The 20,431-nt window shown below is 36.5% G+C and overlaps 1 protein-coding gene across 5 annotated transcripts in view; it reads left to right on the top strand.

Annotated features, from left to right (window-relative positions):
• Positions 1-20,431, top strand: part of NOL4 (nucleolar protein 4) — a 369,495-nt gene that overhangs the window by 322,031 nt on the left and 27,033 nt on the right. The window lies entirely within an intron of this gene.

Below are 20,431 nucleotides of genomic sequence, written 5' to 3'. Positions count from 1 at the left end.
AGAAGCAAGTCCTTATTTTTAACTTTGTTCTTAGAGAATTCAAGATGATCTTATTGACTGTTATTGCTGTATAATCTGCAGCATTTTACATTCCAATATTCAAAGGGCATTGGAAATTAACACAACCCAATTATATGGATTCTGCAGTACAGTTGGAACTGTGCCCATACTGCAATGCTGGCTGAGCTGCTGACCAGAAATGCAGGATTCTTGCATGCTGTCCACTGGTGTGTACCCTCTTCTTTACTTTGCAAGAGCTTATAAAAGGCAAAGGAGATCGAATTAAAGTTGTAGTTCATTTGCATAACTTAGGCTGCAAATTAAAATTATTAATCACCTTTCTGATTTGTGTACTAAAGTGAAAAAAAAAATGCTTATCAGCAAATCCAGGCTCCTGCACAGAGCCTGGGTTAAAATAAACAGAACAAATCCCATCAAAGGAAAGTTTTGAAGTCAAGATAATGCTGAATCCATGAAAATATTTCTCATGCAGTTACATTATTTTTCACTTTGCTTTATTTTATTTTAAAGGCTATTTTAGAATAAAAGCACCTCATCTTCAATAATTGTATGATGTTTGTGCTTGAAGTTATAGTTTAGGGCAGATGGCAAACTTTAAAAGATTAAAAAAGTTTGAATGTTGGCCTATAAACATCTGAAGTTATATCTAGGAATAGATACATTTAGTAGTAGGCATACCTAAAGAATATTAATAGTTAGTATCCATTATACTTATATTTGCTTATTGAAAAACATGTAAAAATCTTATATTTTCTAATTATAGTGGCATGTAGTTTTAAATGAAATAAATAGCATTGGATATTAAAATTCTGCAGCTAACCATTTTCCCTTTTGGCCTTTTGCTTCCATGCATGACAAAATTAATTGGTACTTGTGGCTCACTGACTTGGTAAGATCTACTTTGGATATAATTTTCCTTCAATGTAGCTTTGCCAACTAGGAAAGAATACCCAGCAGTCCTTGACAGAGTGAGCCTGATAAAGACAATCCCTGGTGAGCAGCTGGTCCCTGATGGAGAAAGGCCAGAACTGTAGCCCTAGAGCCTGAAAAACAGCTACCTGCCTGTCATCTTCATTCAGTTTAATAAATATTAGGATTCTGGGACAGCCATAAAGCTAAGAATAGCACTAAGGTCTTCCTGCTAGGTGTGCCTCATCTTTGGAGGGATGAAAGCATGTGGATAGGGAACAGTAGGTAGTGAAGCAAGACAGAGCTTGTAGAGAACTCTTGAAAAATAGAGAGCCATTCTAATGAATGGGGTGGAGACAGTCAGAAAAGAGAAGCATAGCATTTTAAGAAATTGAAAAGATTTTTCTCTATTGCTCTCTCCCTACTTGCTCAAAATTTAGCCACTTGCTATTGTAAAGCTTTGTGGTGTAAAGGAAATACAACAATTTTGGTTGTCATTTGGACTCTCTCCTCTAGCCCTGTTTTATTCTCTGCTTGATAAACCTTGAAAAATGTTGATTCCTTTGGGTTTGATTCCTCGCCTGCAACTTGGGAATGGTTTGTATCTCATAGAATCTTTGGGAGAACTGACATCATATATACATGGCATCTTACCCTATGTACTACTCAGAGGAAGCACTAGAAAGAAATTGGCTTTCTTCCCCAGTTCCCAGAAAAGCGAGCTTATTCCTTTTCAGTAAGGGTCCTGGTAATTCCAACTTCCTTCAATGGAATATCTTTATTTAATATATGGAATGGAATATATTTATTTAATAGAGCCTGACTCTATTGCCCTGTATACATAACTTTTGCTATATTCTGCCATATCTCATGACACAGAATGAGTCTGTCTTCTCTTTCATAAGACAGTCTTCTGTATCCTTAGATTCATTCTTGTATGCCATACAGCTCAGCTTCTCTGCTATTAGCAAAAATGAACTCTTCATGCTCCTAGCAGACCAGTCCCTCTCCCCATGTATTACATTCCACTATCTCTCACGCACTTCAGCAATCCTCACTCTCCTCTCTGTTACCATTTTTTTTTTTCATCTTTATACTGGATTCTTCCCACCAGCACACATAAATGGTATTTCTACTCACCCACCTCCCAACAGACAACCAAAAGAAAACAAACCAAAAGGCAAATACCCTTTCCTTCTTTCTTCAGTTCCCTTGTTTCTCCCTCCCTTCATAAAGGGTTCTGTAAAAGCGTTCTAATATCCTGTCTCAGATACAATGGGGTCTCTGTGCCCTGTACACATCCAGAGCTGCCCCCTTCAAGATCTCCAATACCTCCCCCATTTCTAAATCCAGTGCTCTTGTTGCCAGTTCTCATGCTACTATCAGGAGTATGTGGCATGGCTGATTGCTTTGTCCTTTAGAATTTATGATGCCATTGACTTGTAGGATAACACACTGATTCTCCTTTCTAACAGTTCCTTCTGTCTTCTATGTGTGATCCTCCTTGTGCTTTTGTTAAAAAAAATATTTAAAAGGGCGAATGAGAAAGTGACAGTGACAGTGATTGTCCATCCACTGGTTCACCTCCCAAATGATCAAATGGTTGAATGGCCAGGGTTGGTCCAGTCCAAAGCAAACAAGTCAAGAACACCATCTGGGTCTCCCATGTAGGTGGCAAGGGCCCAAGCACTTGGGCTGTCATCTGTTGCTTTTCTAGGCACATTAGCAGGCATCTGGATCAGAAGCAAAACAACCAGAACTCCAACCAGTGCTCCAGTACAGAATGCTGGCATTATAGGTGGCAGCTTAGTCCCCTGGGCTGCAATGCTGGCCCCCCTCCTCCTTATCTTTTAATTCTAAAACATAGATGTGCTCCAGTGCATGGTGCAATCCTTGGATCTCTTTTCTTTTCTCTCATAGTCCCGTAGCTTTAAATTCTGCCCGTAATGTGATGACTCACAAATTTATAGTTGTGAAAATGTTATTGATGTTGTTTAGTCTCCCCCTTCCTTCTTCACATTCCTTGTTACCACCCAAGTGTTCAATATTCTATCAAGATACTTATCTGTCTCATTGATTTAAATATTGCATAGCACGAGGATTAGGGCTTAGTCCTGTGGTCTAAAGCCCTTCCTGCAATTTGTATCAGTTCACTCATCAGTGTTTGGATGTGGTCATTGTTTAAAATATGAGCCATTCTAATGGTGCCATATTTTAGCACATACTTCTTTTTCTTTACCAAATGCTTTGTTCTACATCTAGAAAATCACCATGATCCACCTTTTTAATAGTCCTATCACAAAGAAAATGAGGTGAGTTTAGCATGAATTTTTCTTTTTAAACAGTTTTAAAATATTTAGTTTGTAATCTTTAATGACTTACACTGCTAGTATGATAGAAAAAAATCTTTCTGTTTGCGTATTTTATTTTTTTATTTATTTACTTTCATTTTATTTGAGAGTGGGAGGCAAGGAGGGAAAAAGGAAGGAAGGAAGAGAGAATGAGAGGGAGGGAGAGGGAGGAAGAAAGAGAGAAACATGGGCCTTTTAGCTGTTTTCTCCTCAAATGCCCACAACAGCCAGAACTGGGCAAGACTAATGCCAAGAGCCAGGAACTCAATCAAGGTTTCCCACATGGGTGGCAAGGACCCACATTGTTGACCTATCATCACCTGCTGCCTCTCACAGCATACATTAGTGGGAAGCTAGAACCAGAAACAGAGCCAGGTCTGAAACCAATATAGGATACAGGCATCTCAAGTGGCATGTTAACCACTGGACCAAACACCCATCCCCATTTACGTATTTTAGATTATCTCTATCTGTCAGAATTTTCAGATACAATTTTTCATCTCATATATTAAAATTATTTCACATGTCAGGTATCTGAAATAACAGGGGGCCCTTAATGTAGCTATCCCAAACCTAAACCTATTACAAAGTTAATCCTATAAGAATCCAAAATCTAATCTCAGCCATCCCACTCCTTGGAATTTACCTAATCTAATATATGTATAATGTACATGTGTTTGGGACATGAAAGTTTGAATCTTTGCATTTATCAATGCTCCATTCTGAAATACCCTTGAAATATTTGTAAATGAATATGAAATATTTAGATCTACAAGGCGATAAGAAAATAAGGAAGTATTTAGGATATGATGAGAGATTCCAACTAATGTTTGGAAAAGGGAAACCCACCCTCCAACTGGCCACCAAATACCACCAAGAAGCCATTTACTCCCTTAGACCCTGCAAGTTTTAATAGAAAATAGGCTTAACATGGAAACAGAACTGACTCAAAGCATATGTAAGTTTTTAGATCTAGGTCCCCTCCCCAATGCTGCATTTCTGCTGCCCATGTAGGAGATGGGGGCAGGAGGGTTTATTCTATAGAGAAATAGAGGCAAAAGAGCTCTGAAGCCAGATGATGGGGACTGGTAGCAGGAACTATATACTGGAAATGGACAGAATAAACTAAATTCTTCTAGCTGAAGGCTGTTCACCTCTGCTGCAGGCAATTTTCAATTTTTAGCTCCAAGAATAGACAACCTAGTTATGTCTTCTGTTAAAGGGACTAGAATTCTTCTCTCAAGAATTGAGGAGCCAGAAAGGGCAAAAACAATCTGTAGATTCAGGCCTCAAATACCACAAACAACACAAAGATCAGGTGGACATATTAAGCAGAATATAGTGCATGTCCTCAGGGAGATAAAGATAAATGGTATTTCATTGTTGAAATAAGAAATGAATCCATATAAAAGAACAATAAACAAAGAACTTTTAGAATATAAAAGCATGTATATGATAATTCAAATATTTTAAGGTATTGGAAAATTATTTGTTAACTCAGAAACTGTAAAAGGTTTAGACAAAGAATAGAAAATAAAACAGAAAGATAAACTAAAACGTAGAGGGTCAAGTTCGGAGAGCCAACATCTAGCTAATAAGAGTTAGAAAAAGTGAAAATAAAGAAGAAATTATTGAGAGAGAAAAAGTTTCAGAACTGAAGAACATGCATTATTAGAATGAAAGAGGTCATTCATTTATCAGAATAGTAAATGCAAAAGAGATCCATGTTAATCACATTGTCATGAGTTTGAGAACACACAGAGAAAATTTTTAGCATTCTGGAGGATTGAGGAGGCCACAAAGAACAAAGCCAAAGGATGCCGGCCAGCAGTAAACCTACCCTTGCCTCTGCCCGCCGCCTAAAATATAGGGGCCACCATTGTAGCATCACAGGTTACGGCGCCACTTGTGACACAGTCATCCCATATGAGCACCAGTTCCCAACAGCTCCACTTTTGATTAAGCTCCCTGCTAACCTACCTGGGAAAGCAGTGGAAGATGGAACAAATGGTTGGGCCCTTGCCACCCTTATGGGAGACCTGAATGAAGTTTTAGGCTCCTGGCTTCAACCTGGCCCAGCACTGGCCATTGAGGATATTTGGGGAATGAATCAGCAAGTGGAACATCTCTCTCTCTCTCTCTCTCTCTCTCTCTCCTCTCTCTGTAACTCTGCCTTTCAAATAAATAAATAATAAATATTTTTAAAAATTATAAAATATGAGAACAGTATCTGTGAAATTCTGAAGAAATTTCTATGCCTAGTTAAATTGGATCTGAGAAGAGACATTCAAGGTGCAAAGGGATTGAAAGGATGACACTCAATAACACGCTTTAAAAACAGCCTTTGGAAGAGAGACATGCCTGGGAAAACTACTAATTGCTGGGACAGCTAGTAGATTTTTACCCCATGAAAAGTATTCCAAGGGGCTTCATACCCATGCTCAGCAATGGACAGATCAACCAGACAGAAAATTAGCAAGGAAACAACAGAGTTAGTCAACACTGTAGACCAAATGGACCTAACAGAAATGTACAGAATTTTCCATCCTACAGTTGCAGAATACACATTCTTCTCACCAGTACATGGAACTTTCTCTAGGATTGACCACATACTAGGCAATAAAGCATGTCTCAGCAAATTCAAAAAATCGAAATCATATCATGCATCTTCTTGGACCACAATGGACTGAAGCTGGAAGTCAGCAACTCAGGAATCTCTAGAACATATGCAAACACATGGAGATTTAACAACACGTTTCTGAGTGAATAGCGGGTCATTGAAGAAATCAAAAGAGAAATAAAAAAATTCCTGGAAACAAATGAAAACAACAACACAACATATCAAAACATATGGGGTAGACAAAAGCAGTGTTAAGAGGAAAATTTATAGCAATTGGTGCCTACATCAAGAAATTTGAAAGGCACCAAGTAAATGAGCTAAAATGTATCTCAAGGATCTAGAAAAACAACAGCAAACCAAACCCAAAACTAGTCAGAGAAAAGAAATAATTAAAATTAGAGAAGAAATAAACAATATTGAAACAAAAAATATGAAAGATCAGCAAAAGGAAGAGCTGTTTTTTTGCAAAACTAAACAAAATTGACATACCATTGGCCCAACTAACCAAAAAAGGAGAGAGAAGACCCAGATTTATAAAATTAGAGATGAAAAAGGAAATGTAACAACAGAAACCAAAGAAATAAAAAGAATCATCAGCAATTACTACAAAAAGCTGTATGCCAACAAACCGGGAAACCTAGAAGAAATGGATAGATTTCTGGAGTTGTTTTTTACATTACATATCTCATTTCTTTCTGTTGCATAGCCTGCCCCGTATGCCTAGGTCCCATGAAGGTGGGGGGTCCTATTTTACCTAGTTGAGCTTCCAGCCTAGTAAATAAAAGGCATTGAATGGAATGCTGTTTAACGTGGTCATGCATAAATAAAATTAGATACATAAGATTTTCTCCGAGGTTGTAGCTTTGGGGTACTGTTGAGTATGGTATGGATCTCTAGTGCAGGAGACTGGACAGATGAAGGCCTCATTAGCCAAGATCAAGAATGCAGAAAGCAGAAAAAGTTATGGCTGGATAAGCAAGAGGGACAAGATAAAAAGTACACATTTGGGGCAGACTAACTAGGAAGCCCCCATGGTGTCTGCAAGTAGTTATGTCTAGTAGATGGTTAAAAATGTGGATCTGGAAAAAGTCTCTAAATTGTAGATTTAGATTTATATATCCTTGATATAAAGATAGCAGATGAAGTCACAATACAAATGAGGTTTTGTAGGAAAAAGTACACATAGGAATTAGAATACTCCTAGGGAATCAGAATCGGTGGAAAAGAGAAGTTTATTATGCGATTCCTACCAAAATTCACTTTAGGTAGAGTAACATAATCCAGTATTTAAGGGAAATAAACCATGACTTTCCAAATTCAGTTAGTTTTCAAGAACATTTATAGGTTTACATGTGTGTATTTTAGAGAAGTTATAATAGAAAATGCCTAAATGCTTAAGAAATTCTTAAATAGTTTTTCATTGTAAATGGAAATAAAATTATAAGTTTTTTTTGTTTTGTTTTGTTTTTTTTTTTTGGACAGGCAGAGTGGACAGTGAGAGAGAGATATTGAGAAAGGTCTTCCTTTGCCGTTGGTTCACCTTCCAATGGCTGCTGCTGTAGGCACGCTGCGGCCGGCGCACCGCGCTGATCCGATGGCAGGAGCCAGGGGCTTATCCTGGTCTCCCATGGGGTGCAGGGCCCAAGGACTTGGGCCATCCTCCATTGCACTCCCTGGCCACAGCAGAGAGCTGGCCTGGAAGAGGGGCAACCGAGACAGGATCAGTGCCCCGACCGGGACTAGAACCCGGTGTGCCGGCGCCGCAAAGCGGAGGATTAGCCTAGTGAGCCGCGGCGCCGGCCAAAATTATAAGTTTTATGTCAGCTATATGAAGAAATATACCAGTACTTATCTTTCTTTACTAACTATATGCCCTATTTACACAGTCAGTATGATTGATAGACCAAAACATTTCACTGAAATATAAAGAACAGAAATAGTAATATTAAGGAAGTGAACATTAACAATGGGCATGGTATTTCATTAGGTGCATAACACCTACATTCATTCAGGTTAAGCAATGTGCTTTACCTTCATCACTAGACTTTTTTGTTTTTAGATCATTTCATGTTTTCTCACACATGTTCCTTTTAAAATTTAATTTCACATTAATGTAAAAGAATTATCACTCAGTGATTCAGAAATCACCATATGGATGACTTTTCTATTTACCTTCATTTGAGTATCATATAATTCATATACTTGAAATATCAAAATGAATGGGTAATTTTTACACTCAGTTTAAATTGAGTTATAATAACCTGAAGCTTTTATTCCAACATGTAGGAATTAAGATTTCAATTACATAGGGCTTTCAAAGTACACTATGCAGATACAATTACGTTTGCTGTATGATTGAACATAATGTACATCAAAAGTAACTATGAAGAAATCCATTACGTGGAGTGACATTAGGAAGGGATTGTTTTCCATTCTGTTCCTGCAACCATGTTGGCACACCTGTTTCTAATTTTGAACCCATCAATGGTTACCCCTCAACTTCAGTGTTGAAACAGCATCGTTAGCCACATTTTTTACTTGCCCAAAAATAGGTGTCTCAAGATGAAAGATTTCTACCATGCTAGTTTGGTTTTGAAAACTTTAACTGCATTTTTCAAATTTCTCCTCCAAGTTGAGCCTAATTTTCTTAAGCCATTAATGAGAATTCCCAGAATCATACTTAGAAAATTTGTTAACTGATTTCTGCGATAAGTAAATTTAATTCAAGACAGCACTTTTAGTGTACTTGGCACCAGTTTTGTTGACTTATGCTCATATAGTTTTAACATAAATTATAGCCTCATTTTGTAATCTGGGAAAGCTTATATTTAAGAACATGAAAAGAAAGTTTGTTTTCTTAATTTATCCTTTAAAGTGACATGTGTTGTTTTTATTTGATTTGAATGAAAATGTTACAATCAAAGCAGCGTTAGTATTGATGAGCTTATTTTAGCATTGACAAATAATACATAGATACTAACATATTTATGCAAAATAAAATAAATATTTAGCCTTATTGCAAAAGTAGAATCCTAAATGAATTTAATTCCTTTAAAATAGCCACTTTATGTATTTAACAGTTATAAAATCATGCACTCCTTGCCCTGCCCAGTGTCAAGTCAAACTCTAGATGGACACTGTGCAGGTGTTAGCCTTGATCTTCGGCCATCTCCATGTTAGGATTTTTACATCACACATAATGGTTAGCTGCTGTGAAAAAAAAAAAAAAAAAAAGGAAAAAATGCTACAGACTTCATTGTGCTTTTCGAAGTTTAACAATAGGGACTGGCATTAACCACTGTGGCACAGTGGGTCAGGCTGTCACATCACATGTTGGAGTAGTGATTCAAGTCTCAGCTTCTCTGCTTCTAATCCAGTTCCCTGTTAATATGTCTGGAAGGGCAGCTGAAGATGAACCAAATACCTGGGCCCCTGCTGGTTGCAGCAGCAAATTCTTGCCTTTGTGTTTGGGGAGTGACCCAGACATTGAAAGATCTGTTTTTCCATCTCTCTTTCATTCTGCCTTTCAAGTAAATAAATCTTTAAGAAAAAAAAAAAAAGTTTAACACAAAGAGATTTGTTCTGAATTTTTATTATAGGTATAATATTTTATAGTTAATCAACTCTAAATATCATCCTTTGGGAGACATTTCTAATTGTTAAATTTACAATAGTGTTGACACTCTTTCCAGTTTTTCTTCCATCTTTAGTAGGATATTGAATTCAAGGTCTTTTGTTAGCAACATGAGAACTAAAGAATATTTTCTATGCAATTGAAGTTTTTGTTCTTTCTTAGAATATCATTTATTCCCTGTTTGTTTTCTTGCTTTTCTCATAAAGGTAATTGTATACAGAAGATATAAGCTAATTTCCAATAAATAGGCCCTGCTTTTCTCCATGAGGATGTATGGAAGAGATTAGACTCAGATTTAGGAAGAACAATATTTTCTATTAGTTGGGAATTTATCTTAATTTAGTAGTAGTATAATTCTTTTATACATTTTTTAAAATTTATTCATTTCAAATTATCTATTTTTAATGATTTATTTATTTGAAAGGTAGAGCTACAGAAAAAGTGAGGAAGAAACTAAAAGAAAGATCTTCTGTCTGCTGGTTCACTCCCAAATGACTGCAACAGCCAGGACTGGGCCAGGTCAAAGCCAAGAGCCAGGAACTTCAACCTGGTCTCTCACATGGGTGGAAGGGGCCCAAGCACTTGGACCATTTTCCACAAAGCTGGATTGGAAGTAGAGCAGCCAGGACTTGAACTGGCACTCCAGTAGGGGATGCTAGTAATGCAGGTAACGGCTTAACCTACTGTGTCACAACACCAGCACCTTTCTTCACATTGATGAAACTGTATCTAAGTCAACTTTATGTACCTAACAGTTTTGAGTTCCATACAAATGTAAAAAAGTGCTAACAACCTTTAAGTTGAAATGTACATTATTATTCAACTATATGTGTGTACATACACATTTATACGTACACATAAAATTTTTGGAAATAAGATTAAACATTATATGACAAACCAAAGTAATGGGATACAACACATACAGTAATTATGAAAAACCTTCTATGTAGTGATGAATTTCAGTGGCCCAGAATGTGACATTTAAGCTTTCTTTCAGAATATGGTATGACTAGAATATACTGTGTTTAAAGAAAAGTGACAGAAAATACAGCTGGCAAGATTGTCCTCAAATATAAAGAGTTTTGCTTGCCAGGAGCTTTGGGTTTTGTTCTCCACGAAGAATGAAATCTCTAAAGTTTTTAAAGAGAAGTTGACATGGTAAATGCAGAAAGATAAACTTGAGGAAATGTGGGCAAGAATGTGAAGATAGTTCAGAGGTTGTTGTAATAGCCCAAATGAGCGATGATGACTCTCTGAATGGATGCATCAATAATGGATATTTCTCAGTTGGACACCAGTGAGATGTGACTGGACATGGGCGTTATTTGAGGGAAAGCATAGAAGAGAAGGAAAAAAATTCTTTACATGATGCATTAACAGGAGCAAGAAACATTGATAGAATAAGTGTTGTTTTGTTTTTCAGTTAAAAATTTTACAAGGAGTATCTGGAGGAAAGAACATCAAATTTGATATCCAAATGTTAAATGTGAGGTAACCAAAAAGCAGGAAATTCAGACATGGATCTCAGAGGGATGGCTAAAACTGGGAGTAAAATTTGGCAGTGACCACTGTATAGATCATAAATGAAAGCAAGCCTACTGTAGAGTTTCCAGGTAGAGCAATGCAACTATTTTACCAAAAGAAGATTTGTATTAAAGTGGGTTAATAGAGATAATTTAAGAAAGTTTTATTATTATTTATTTTATTTACTGAAAGTCAGAGATACTGGGGTTGGAGGAGAGATCTCCCATCTGCTGGTTCACTCCACAAAAGTCAGCAACCACCAGCCCGCACCAGATTGACACAGGAAGCTGGAGCTCAATTTGTGTCTCTCACGTGGGTGGCAGGGACCCAGCTAACCTGCTGATTCCCAGGGTGTGCTTTGGCTGGAAGCTGAAGTGGAAAATGGCACTGGGACTTGAACCTACTTGCTCTGATATGGGATAATAAGCAGGAACTTAACCACTTTTCTAAATCCCCACTCAAAGATGTTTTTCTTTTAAGTCAGTAGAGCACATTAGTCAAGAAGAGGATTATTTCAGTAATGTTTTGAGTTATTATAACTGTACATTTTTGAAAAAATTAAAGGAAATGTCAAGAAAAAGAAATGTATTATGATTATATAACTAGTAAAAATCCTTTCTTCTTCCTAAAATGCATTAAAACTTAAATATGTTGATATAGTATTGCTTTGTAAAAGGTGAAGGATTTTTCTGAAGTGAAAAATAATGATACACACATTATTAAATCAGTGATCAAATGATTTGTATACACAATTATATTTTGAGCCTCAAATCAGCAATTCTTTGAAAATTTAATTTTGGTTCTAGTAACAAACTTCAAATTGAATGTTAGAAAAAGACATCTTAATGCATATTTTTGATCAATGGTAAATTTTGATCAAATGATAAGTGACAAAATGTTATATTTATCCTTTTATTTTTAAAGATTTATTTACGGCTGGCGCCGCAGCTCACTAGGCCAATCCTCCAACTGTGGTGCCAGCAATTGGGGCGGGTTCTAGTCCCCATTGCTCCTCTTCCAGTCCAGCTCTCTGCTGTGGCCTGGGAAGGCAGTGGAGGATGGGCCAAGTGCTTGGGCGCCTACACCCACATGGGAGACCAGGAGGAAGCACCTGGCTCCTGGCTTCAGATTGGCGCAGCGTGCCGGCCATAGCGGCCATTTGGGGGGTGAACCAACGGAAGGAAGACCTTTCTCTTTGTATCTCTCTCTCTCTCTCTCTCACTGTCTAACTCTGCCTGTCAAAAAAAAAATATTTTTTTACTTGAAAAACAGAGAGAAGGAGAGACAGAAACAGAGATTTTTTTTTTTTTTTTGAGTGATAAGGCTTTATTGGGGACAGGGCAACCATCAGAATGGAAGGGACAGAGAGAGAGTGCCCAGTCGGTAGGACTGGGGGAGAGGGAGGTTACACAAACTTTGTTTCCATCAGGAAAAAGCACAAATGACTTTGTACTGCCCTGGATGACCTCTCACCAGTCAAGAACTTGGGATTATTGCTACAGCACTTATTTTCTTTTTTTTTTTATTAAACTTTTATTTAATGAATATAAATTTCCAAAGTATAGCTTGTGGGTTACAATGGCTTCCCCCCTCCCATAACTTCCCTCCCGCCCGCAACCCTCCCCTTTCCTGCTCCCTCTCCCCTTCCATTCATGTAAAGATTCATTTTCAATTCTCTTTATATACAGAAGATCAGTTTAGTATATATTAGGTAAAGATTTCAACATTTTGTCCCCAGAGCAACGTAAAGTGAATAAACTACCATTGGATTACTAATTATAGCATTAAATAGCAATGTACAGCACATTAAAGACAGAGATCCTACATAATTTTTTTTCAAATTAATTAATTTTCTATGCCATTTCCATTTTAACACCAGGTTGTTTTTTTTTTTTTTTTCATTTCCAATTCTCTTTATGTACAGAAGATCAATTCAGTATATAATTAGCAAAGACCTCATCAGTTTGTGCCCACTTATTTTCTAATTTTCTTTAAGCTAATGGTTCCCAAACCTTAATTATTTTCAAATAAATAATGACAAATTTATCACCAATACTATTTTTGATTGACAAATCATAATTGTATATATTTATGGGATATAACATGATGTTTTGCTATACAAAAGTAGTTCATCAAGCTCTCAGTAAAATGGAATAAAAGATACATTTATTTTGATGAAAAACATTGAAATCCATGCATTTTTCATAATATGCATTTTCCATGAACTTTATGAAGACCCCCTCATAAATTTACAATATGAATCATTAAATCAAACTAGTTAACATGTCAACTACCTCACTCACCTCTAACTTTTATGAGACATTTGCAATTTACTCCATTACTTATTTTGAAATGTATAATACATTATTATTGACTGTAATCCACCTGCTATGTTACAGATCTCAAAAGCTATTCATCTGTCTTGAACTGTATACCCTTTGCTCAAAATTCCTCATTATCCTCTTCCTACCCTCAGTCTGTGGTAATCATCCTTCCATCCTCTATTTCTATTTTACTACATTCCACCTGTGAAATCAAACTTTTGTTGTTTACAGTGTGAGTATGTGCATGTGTGTGTGCGTCAATTTTCCTCCAAATAAACGTTTTAAAATAATGACCTGTTCTTCCAAGAGTTTCACAAAACTCTGGTAATAGCTATTCTACCATAATTTTGGTTTCTCAAATCAAAAACAAGTTAAATGTGGCTTTTCAGTTATTTCAAAGCTCGTGATTAGGTTTAGTAAACACATGATTTTCCTTATTAGTCTTTTCTTGTAGGTTACTTAGTGAGTCTGGGAGCATATTTGCACAGAACAAAGTTCTGTACTGGTGCCAATCATGCCCATGGACAACAGGTAGAGGATTTGATGTGCAAATTCTCCTAACTGGTGAAAGAAATTAGTTCCTAAATGTTGTTATCTCTCTGTGTGTGAGTGTGTGTGTGTGTGTGTGTGAACGTCTTGATGTCATCAAAAATCACTTATCATCTCAAGGAATAGGCACATTCACTCTAAGTACAGCAGGTTTTTTCTTAGCTGGAAAGCATTTTAAATGGGAGTTCTGGCTCTGCCCGATCTTTTATGAATTTCTCTAGAAACTCTTAGTAATGTACTCAGTTCTGGAACACTTACTCTCAAATGGAGGAAGGGAAACTCAGAAGTTGGAGATATTTTCCAGTAGCTTATACATAAAATAAATTGCACTCCTTCACTACATCTTTACTAACAGAGCAAAGGAGAAATTTAAAGCAATAACTTCGAAATGCTCTGTCACAGACTACAAAGAATATGTAGGGACAGGAGAAATCCAATCACAGTCTCATAGACAATTCAGGGAAATTGAGACATGCATTATCCATGTGCTTACTATTTTGCAGTGATAAGATTATTTGGGAGATCTATTCAAGGTTCTTTACCTTAAAAATATAGATCACTGGTTCCTGCTCTGACCATATCACATGTTGTAAAGCTATCATGCAATATTGATGCAGAAATGCCTTGCAAGGTCTAAACTGCAATAAAAATATAAGAGGTGTATTCAAGTTTCTTTACCTTGAAAATATAGATAACTAGTTCCTGCTCTGACCATGTCTACATGTTGTATGTAAAACAATCATTCAATATTGATGCAAAACTGCCTTGCAAAGTCTAAACTGCAGCAAAAATATAAAATAAATGAAAGTTAAATAAATAAATAAAATCAGATATAAGGTATGTATATTACTGAATCTAGAAATGAATTTTATTAGAATTATCTGGTCATCTTTCTAGAAGCAGTTAAGAGTTGATGAAAGTACAATATATATTGAATAGGTGGCCAGTTGGGAAGTTTGTGTTCCATATTAGAGTGCCTGAATGTTTCTTGGCTCCAGCTTCTGACTCCAGCTACTTACTGGTGCAGGCACTGAGGGGCAGTGCTGGTGGCTCAAGTAGTCTGGTTCCTGGCACCCACATCAGGGAACTGGATTGAATTCCCAGCTTCTGGCTTTGGGCTAATCCAGCCCTCTCTGTTGTGGACATTTGAGGAGTAAAATGGTGGGAGCTTAATCTCTCTCTCTCTCTCTCTCTCTCTCTCTCTCTCTACCATTGAAATTCTAAAAATTAAGCATAACAAATGAAGTTTAATTTTTTAAAAAATCCTATCTATCCAATATATTCAAGCAAAAGATTCCTTAGGGGTCTGCTGTGAGTTAACCATTCAGACTGTGTGACCCTGGTACCAGATCAGGTTGATAAAGTCAAGTTTGTCTCTCTCGAGTTTCTACGGATAGAGTACATAAGAGCATAACCCAGTCTCCTCAAAGTCAATTGGAGGCAAAATCTGCTCTCTAAACCATCCCAATCTTGCCCCTCATGCATAGGTAAATGTCAACACTCTTAGAAATCCACTTATTCGATTCATGAAATGTATATTTCATACATATATGTATATATAATATATATACATAATACATATATGGATTCTCCAAAAATTTCATGGGAAGTACATATTATGTAAAACCTATGTATGGATTTCAAACAATTTTACATCAAAATAAACATCTTTTATTCTGTTTTTCCAAAAACATTTTGAAGAACCCTCACACTTGTTGATCAGTCTAATTACAGAAGTAGAAATAAATGTTTCGGGGCTGTTGCCATGGGGCACTGTGTTAATACTCCACCTGCGGTGCCAGCATCCCATATGGACACCAGTTCTAGTCCTAGTTGCTCCTCTTCCAGTCCATCTCTCTGCTATGGCCTGGGATAGCAGTAGAGGATGGCCCAAGTGCTTGGGCCCCTGCACCTGCGTGGGAGACCAGGAGGAAGCACCTGGCTCCTGACTTCAGATCAGCGCAGCTCTGACTGTAGCGGCCATTTGGGGAGTGAACCAATGGAAGGAAGACCTGTCTCTCTGTCTCTTTCTCACTGTCTGTAGCTCTGCCTGTCAAATAAATAAATAAAATCTTTAAAAAAAGAATAAATGTTTCTTTAATCCATTTTATATTTTTAATTGAACAAATCTGAATCAAAACAATTGTGTATTTTCTAGTGCACTATTTGTCATTAATCATTGATCATGTCTTATTTTATTAAATTTAATAAAATGAAATATCTAATGAAAACTTTGATAGGATATATATTTTATTTTAATAAATAAAATTTATTTCATTGCCTAAATGTGAAGCCTTGTAACATATGAATATTATGCTCTTTTGAGAACAATCTTCACTGCTACCCAGGAGGCATCTATCAGCTTTGAATACTTTGGGAACTCATGATTAGTAAAAGTTGCTTACAAAAGCAAAATATGACTGGGGATATTTATTTTTATATCACTAAAAACTGTCCTGCTTTGGAACTGATAATAATAATCACTGAAGATAACAACTTGGGTAGATTTTATATTAAATCTTTGCCCAAAGACACTACAGGCCAGATTTTATTAGAAGTTTTATTTGTTGTATTTCTCAACAAATGGTGGACTGCCAAAAACATTAATAATGCAAATCTGTGTTTGAATACAAATAAATCCCTACAAAGAATGTTTTGATTTTAATGGAATTAATTATCTGCCTACTCTGTGTGGTTACTATGGTTTGGAATAACATTTAATAAAGAAAGATCGAGGCAAATTTTTTAAAAAATCACATTTAACAATACAAATTAAGTCTACCATACAAAAAATTAAACTGAAAGTAATCATTGCAATGATGCCTTGTTGCTTCTCCCTTTTAATTCATCAAAAAGAAATTCATCTGTAAGGGCATTTTATTGCTATTTTCCAAACAGCAAATAGAATGGTATGTTTCTGAGAGTCATTATTTTTCCAAAACTAGAAGTTCAAGTTTTTGCATATTATCCAAGATATTTCCAATACCCCAATGGTGGAACCATTTGAAGCCAGCCCTTTCTCAAGAACTCCCAAATTGCTGTGAAGTGTAGAACATTCTGCCTCCTTTCAGAATTTCCATGGCTAACAAGTCTTTATAGGAAAACTACTTTGCAACACAGTGGTTTTCATAATGCTTTATATGGGTGATTTTCCAAGTGTAAGATTGAGAGCCAGGCAGAGTTACTAGTCTGGTTAAAGAGGAAGAAAGAAGAGTGAAAGCCTAACTGGATGTCCTCACTGAGAATCTCAGGAAGACTGAATCTTTCCTCACAAGTGTTACAGTACCTTGACGACTGGTTTGAACTTTGCTACTTTATATGAAATAGAAGTTGTGTGAATGAAAAATATCAAGCCATGTAACATTACAGGTACATCTATCCATCTTTTGGCAAACTGTACTCATGGAATATCCTTACACTGAATGAATAAATGACATGTCTATTCTAGTACAGAGAAATATAGAATGCACACACACATATGCATGCACACACACATTCAGTAGTTCTTATTCAATAGGGATCAGGGGTGTTTTATATTTCAGATTTTTTTGAATTTTGGAATATTTGCATAGATTTTACCACTTGGACGTCCTTATTCCTAAAAACTAAAATCCGAAATGCTCCAAATTCTAAAACTTTTGGAACAACGTGTGAGCACTAAAAAAATTACAGATTTCAGAGCTTTTTGCATAGAAATTTCTGTCCCTAGGTAGGAAGATTGGCACTCCAAGATGGGAAACACTGTTGTTCAACTTTGTGAAAGATTGATGAATTCTGTTTGAGGTACAGTAATCTGAGATTTGACCATTTCCATTCACCCAGTCATTATAACATAGCACGTATAAGATAGTTTATTAGACTCTAATGGTTGCTGCATTGCCATACCATAGTTATTGATCACTGTAGTTAATGTGGTTGTCCACCTCATATCTGCTTATTAGGGTAAATACTTTAAGCAACAACAAATTTCTGGAAATACCACATTAAATGTCTTAGGCTACTTAGGCTCCCTAAATATCTGTAATATAAAAGTTAATAATAAGTACAAAAGCAAACATATATATTGTTTGCCTACATATCAAATGCAAACATGCTTTCAAAAAAATCCCTATTAACAGAGGTAAATTTGGTGAAGGCCTAATATCCTTTTTTGTAGAGAACCACAATCTATAACACACCTGCTTTCAGTACTTTCTTCTAGCAAAGAGTAACTTTAGAATTAAAAATAGTAATACAACTGGAACTTGCTGACTTCTCAATAAATAGTACAGCCAGCAGTACCAGCAGAATTTGATTCTATGTAGTGGCCACTGTCAGGCAGTTTCTCCTAAGAGAAATTTTGGCCGCCAGCGCCCTGGCTTAACAGGCTAATCCTCCGCCTTGCGGTGCTGGCACACCGGGTTCTAGTCCTGGTTGGCGTTCCGGATTCTATCCCGGTTGCCCCTCTTCCAGGCCAGCTCTCTGCTATGGCCTGGGAAGGCAGTGGAGGATGGCCCAAGTCCTTGGGCCCTGCACCCGCATGGCCATTGGAGGGTGAACCAACGGCAAAAAGGAAGACCTTTCTCTCTGTCTCTCTCTCTCACTATCCACTCTGCCTGTCAAAAAAAAAAAAAAAGAGAAATGTTGGCGATAGTGTACACTCTCATAGATGTCTAAGGGTTATATGGGAAGAGTTTAAATTACAGTCAGATATTCCAGTTTTAGGTCATTTCATGTTTGTATGATGTATATCTCAAAATTATCATTTGTGGTTGTTTTGTAAAGACATATTGCTGTGAAAATGAATTTTCATCAAAGTTCAATATTTGTAGTTTATACCCTGTTTTCCTTTTAACTTCCCTATTTTCCTGTTTTGCTTTGATTTAATTTGAGAATTTTTGCTGTTTCTTTTGTAATCTTGCTGCAAAGGAAAAGGTGAAAGCCTGTAGTTGGTGTGTTTATGGTCCGAGTTGAATGGATCAGTTAGAGTTGAAGAAAGGAGAGCACAGTCATGACTGTGGTGCTGATGGTCACAGCGAAGCTTTCACAATGTGAAAGCTGAGAATACTTCTCAATATGACAGTACTACTCCTTCCATACAGCAAAATAGTGGATGTTTCTTCTTCTTTACGAGTTGGAGTCACAAAAAATGTTACTTCTTCAACTAACCATATACTCTAAATTTAAAAACTGCAAAATCCTCCTGATTGTGAAAAATAAAACACCCCTAAGAATTCACTAGAAAATTGTTTATAATTCTTTCTTGTTAAAAACGAAGAAATTACAAAATTTAAAGAATGTATAGGCATGTGAGGTTGTATATAACTAATATAACTATTTTACGCTTTGTAAGCTAACAGCTGAAGGAAAATTCACTCATCTTTTACCACTGAAATATATATGATTCATTGTAAATTAAGATTTTTTTTATTTTCTCACAACTTGACATGGTTGGGTGGTTTGAAGCGAATGTTAAGGATACCAGTTCAGCTTAAAAACAAGACCAAAATCAAAAAGCTGAAAGGCCTGGGTGTTTATTAACGCCTTTGCCAGGCTGTTGTAATGCCTGTGATAGGCTTACCTTGGAGAGGGAACTCAATAAATTTTCCTAATTTTTAACCATAAAATCAAAAAAGAAGGAGAGAGATGGAATGGAGGAAGGAAGAAAGAGAAAGAGAAAGAGAAAGAGAAAGAGAAAGAGAAAGAGAAAGAGAAAGAGAAAGAGAAGAAAGGAAAGGAAAGGAAAGGAAAGGAAAGGAAAGGAAAGGAAAGGAAAGGAAAGGAAAGGAAAGGAAAGGAAAGGAGGAAGGAAAGGAAAGGAAAGGAAAGGAAAGGAAAGGAAAGGAAAGGAAAGGAAAGGAAAGGAAAGGAAAGGAAAGGAAAGGAAAGGAAAGGAAAGGAAAGGAAAGGAGGAAGGAAAGGAAAGGAAAGGAAAGGAAAGGAAAGGAAAGGAGGAAGGAAAGGGGAAGAGGAGAGGAGGGAACCAAAAGAAGAACAACAAGGTGCAAAAACCCACGCTTGGCTAAATGTCTCTCTGCATTCTGTTTAATGTTCCTTCATGTAACCTTTAAGTCATAGCTAATTTCTTCTTTAAAAAATTCAACATATAATTCCTTATCCCAACAGTACCATGTTGTCAACCACATGTAACTTAATTGTGCAGTAGTACCTCAGACCTGTTCTCTACCCACTGTGACTAAAACGCTACATTCACAGAATGATCCTCCACTTCCCTGGCTCCAGGCCCTGCAAACCATCATTCTAGTTTCTATTTCTGCGAGTTTAACTACTTACGATACCTCATATCAATACTTATTTTCTGTGTGTGACTGGCTTATCTCATTTAGCACAATGTCCATAAGTTACATCTGTTTTGTAGTAGATGACAGGATTTCCTTTTATTTAAAGGCTAAATAATATCCACCATATGAATATTTCATATTTTCTTTATTCATTCTTCTGGCAATGGGTATTTCAGCAGCTTTTCCTCCTGGCTATTATAAGTAACTCACTTCATGTA

The sequence above is a fragment of the Lepus europaeus genome, chromosome 9 (genome assembly GCF_033115175.1).
Source record: "Lepus europaeus isolate LE1 chromosome 9, mLepTim1.pri, whole genome shotgun sequence".
NCBI lineage: Eukaryota > Metazoa > Chordata > Mammalia > Lagomorpha > Leporidae > Lepus > Lepus europaeus.
Note: the sequence above shows the minus strand (reverse complement) of the source record. Positions and strands in the feature narration are given on the sequence as shown.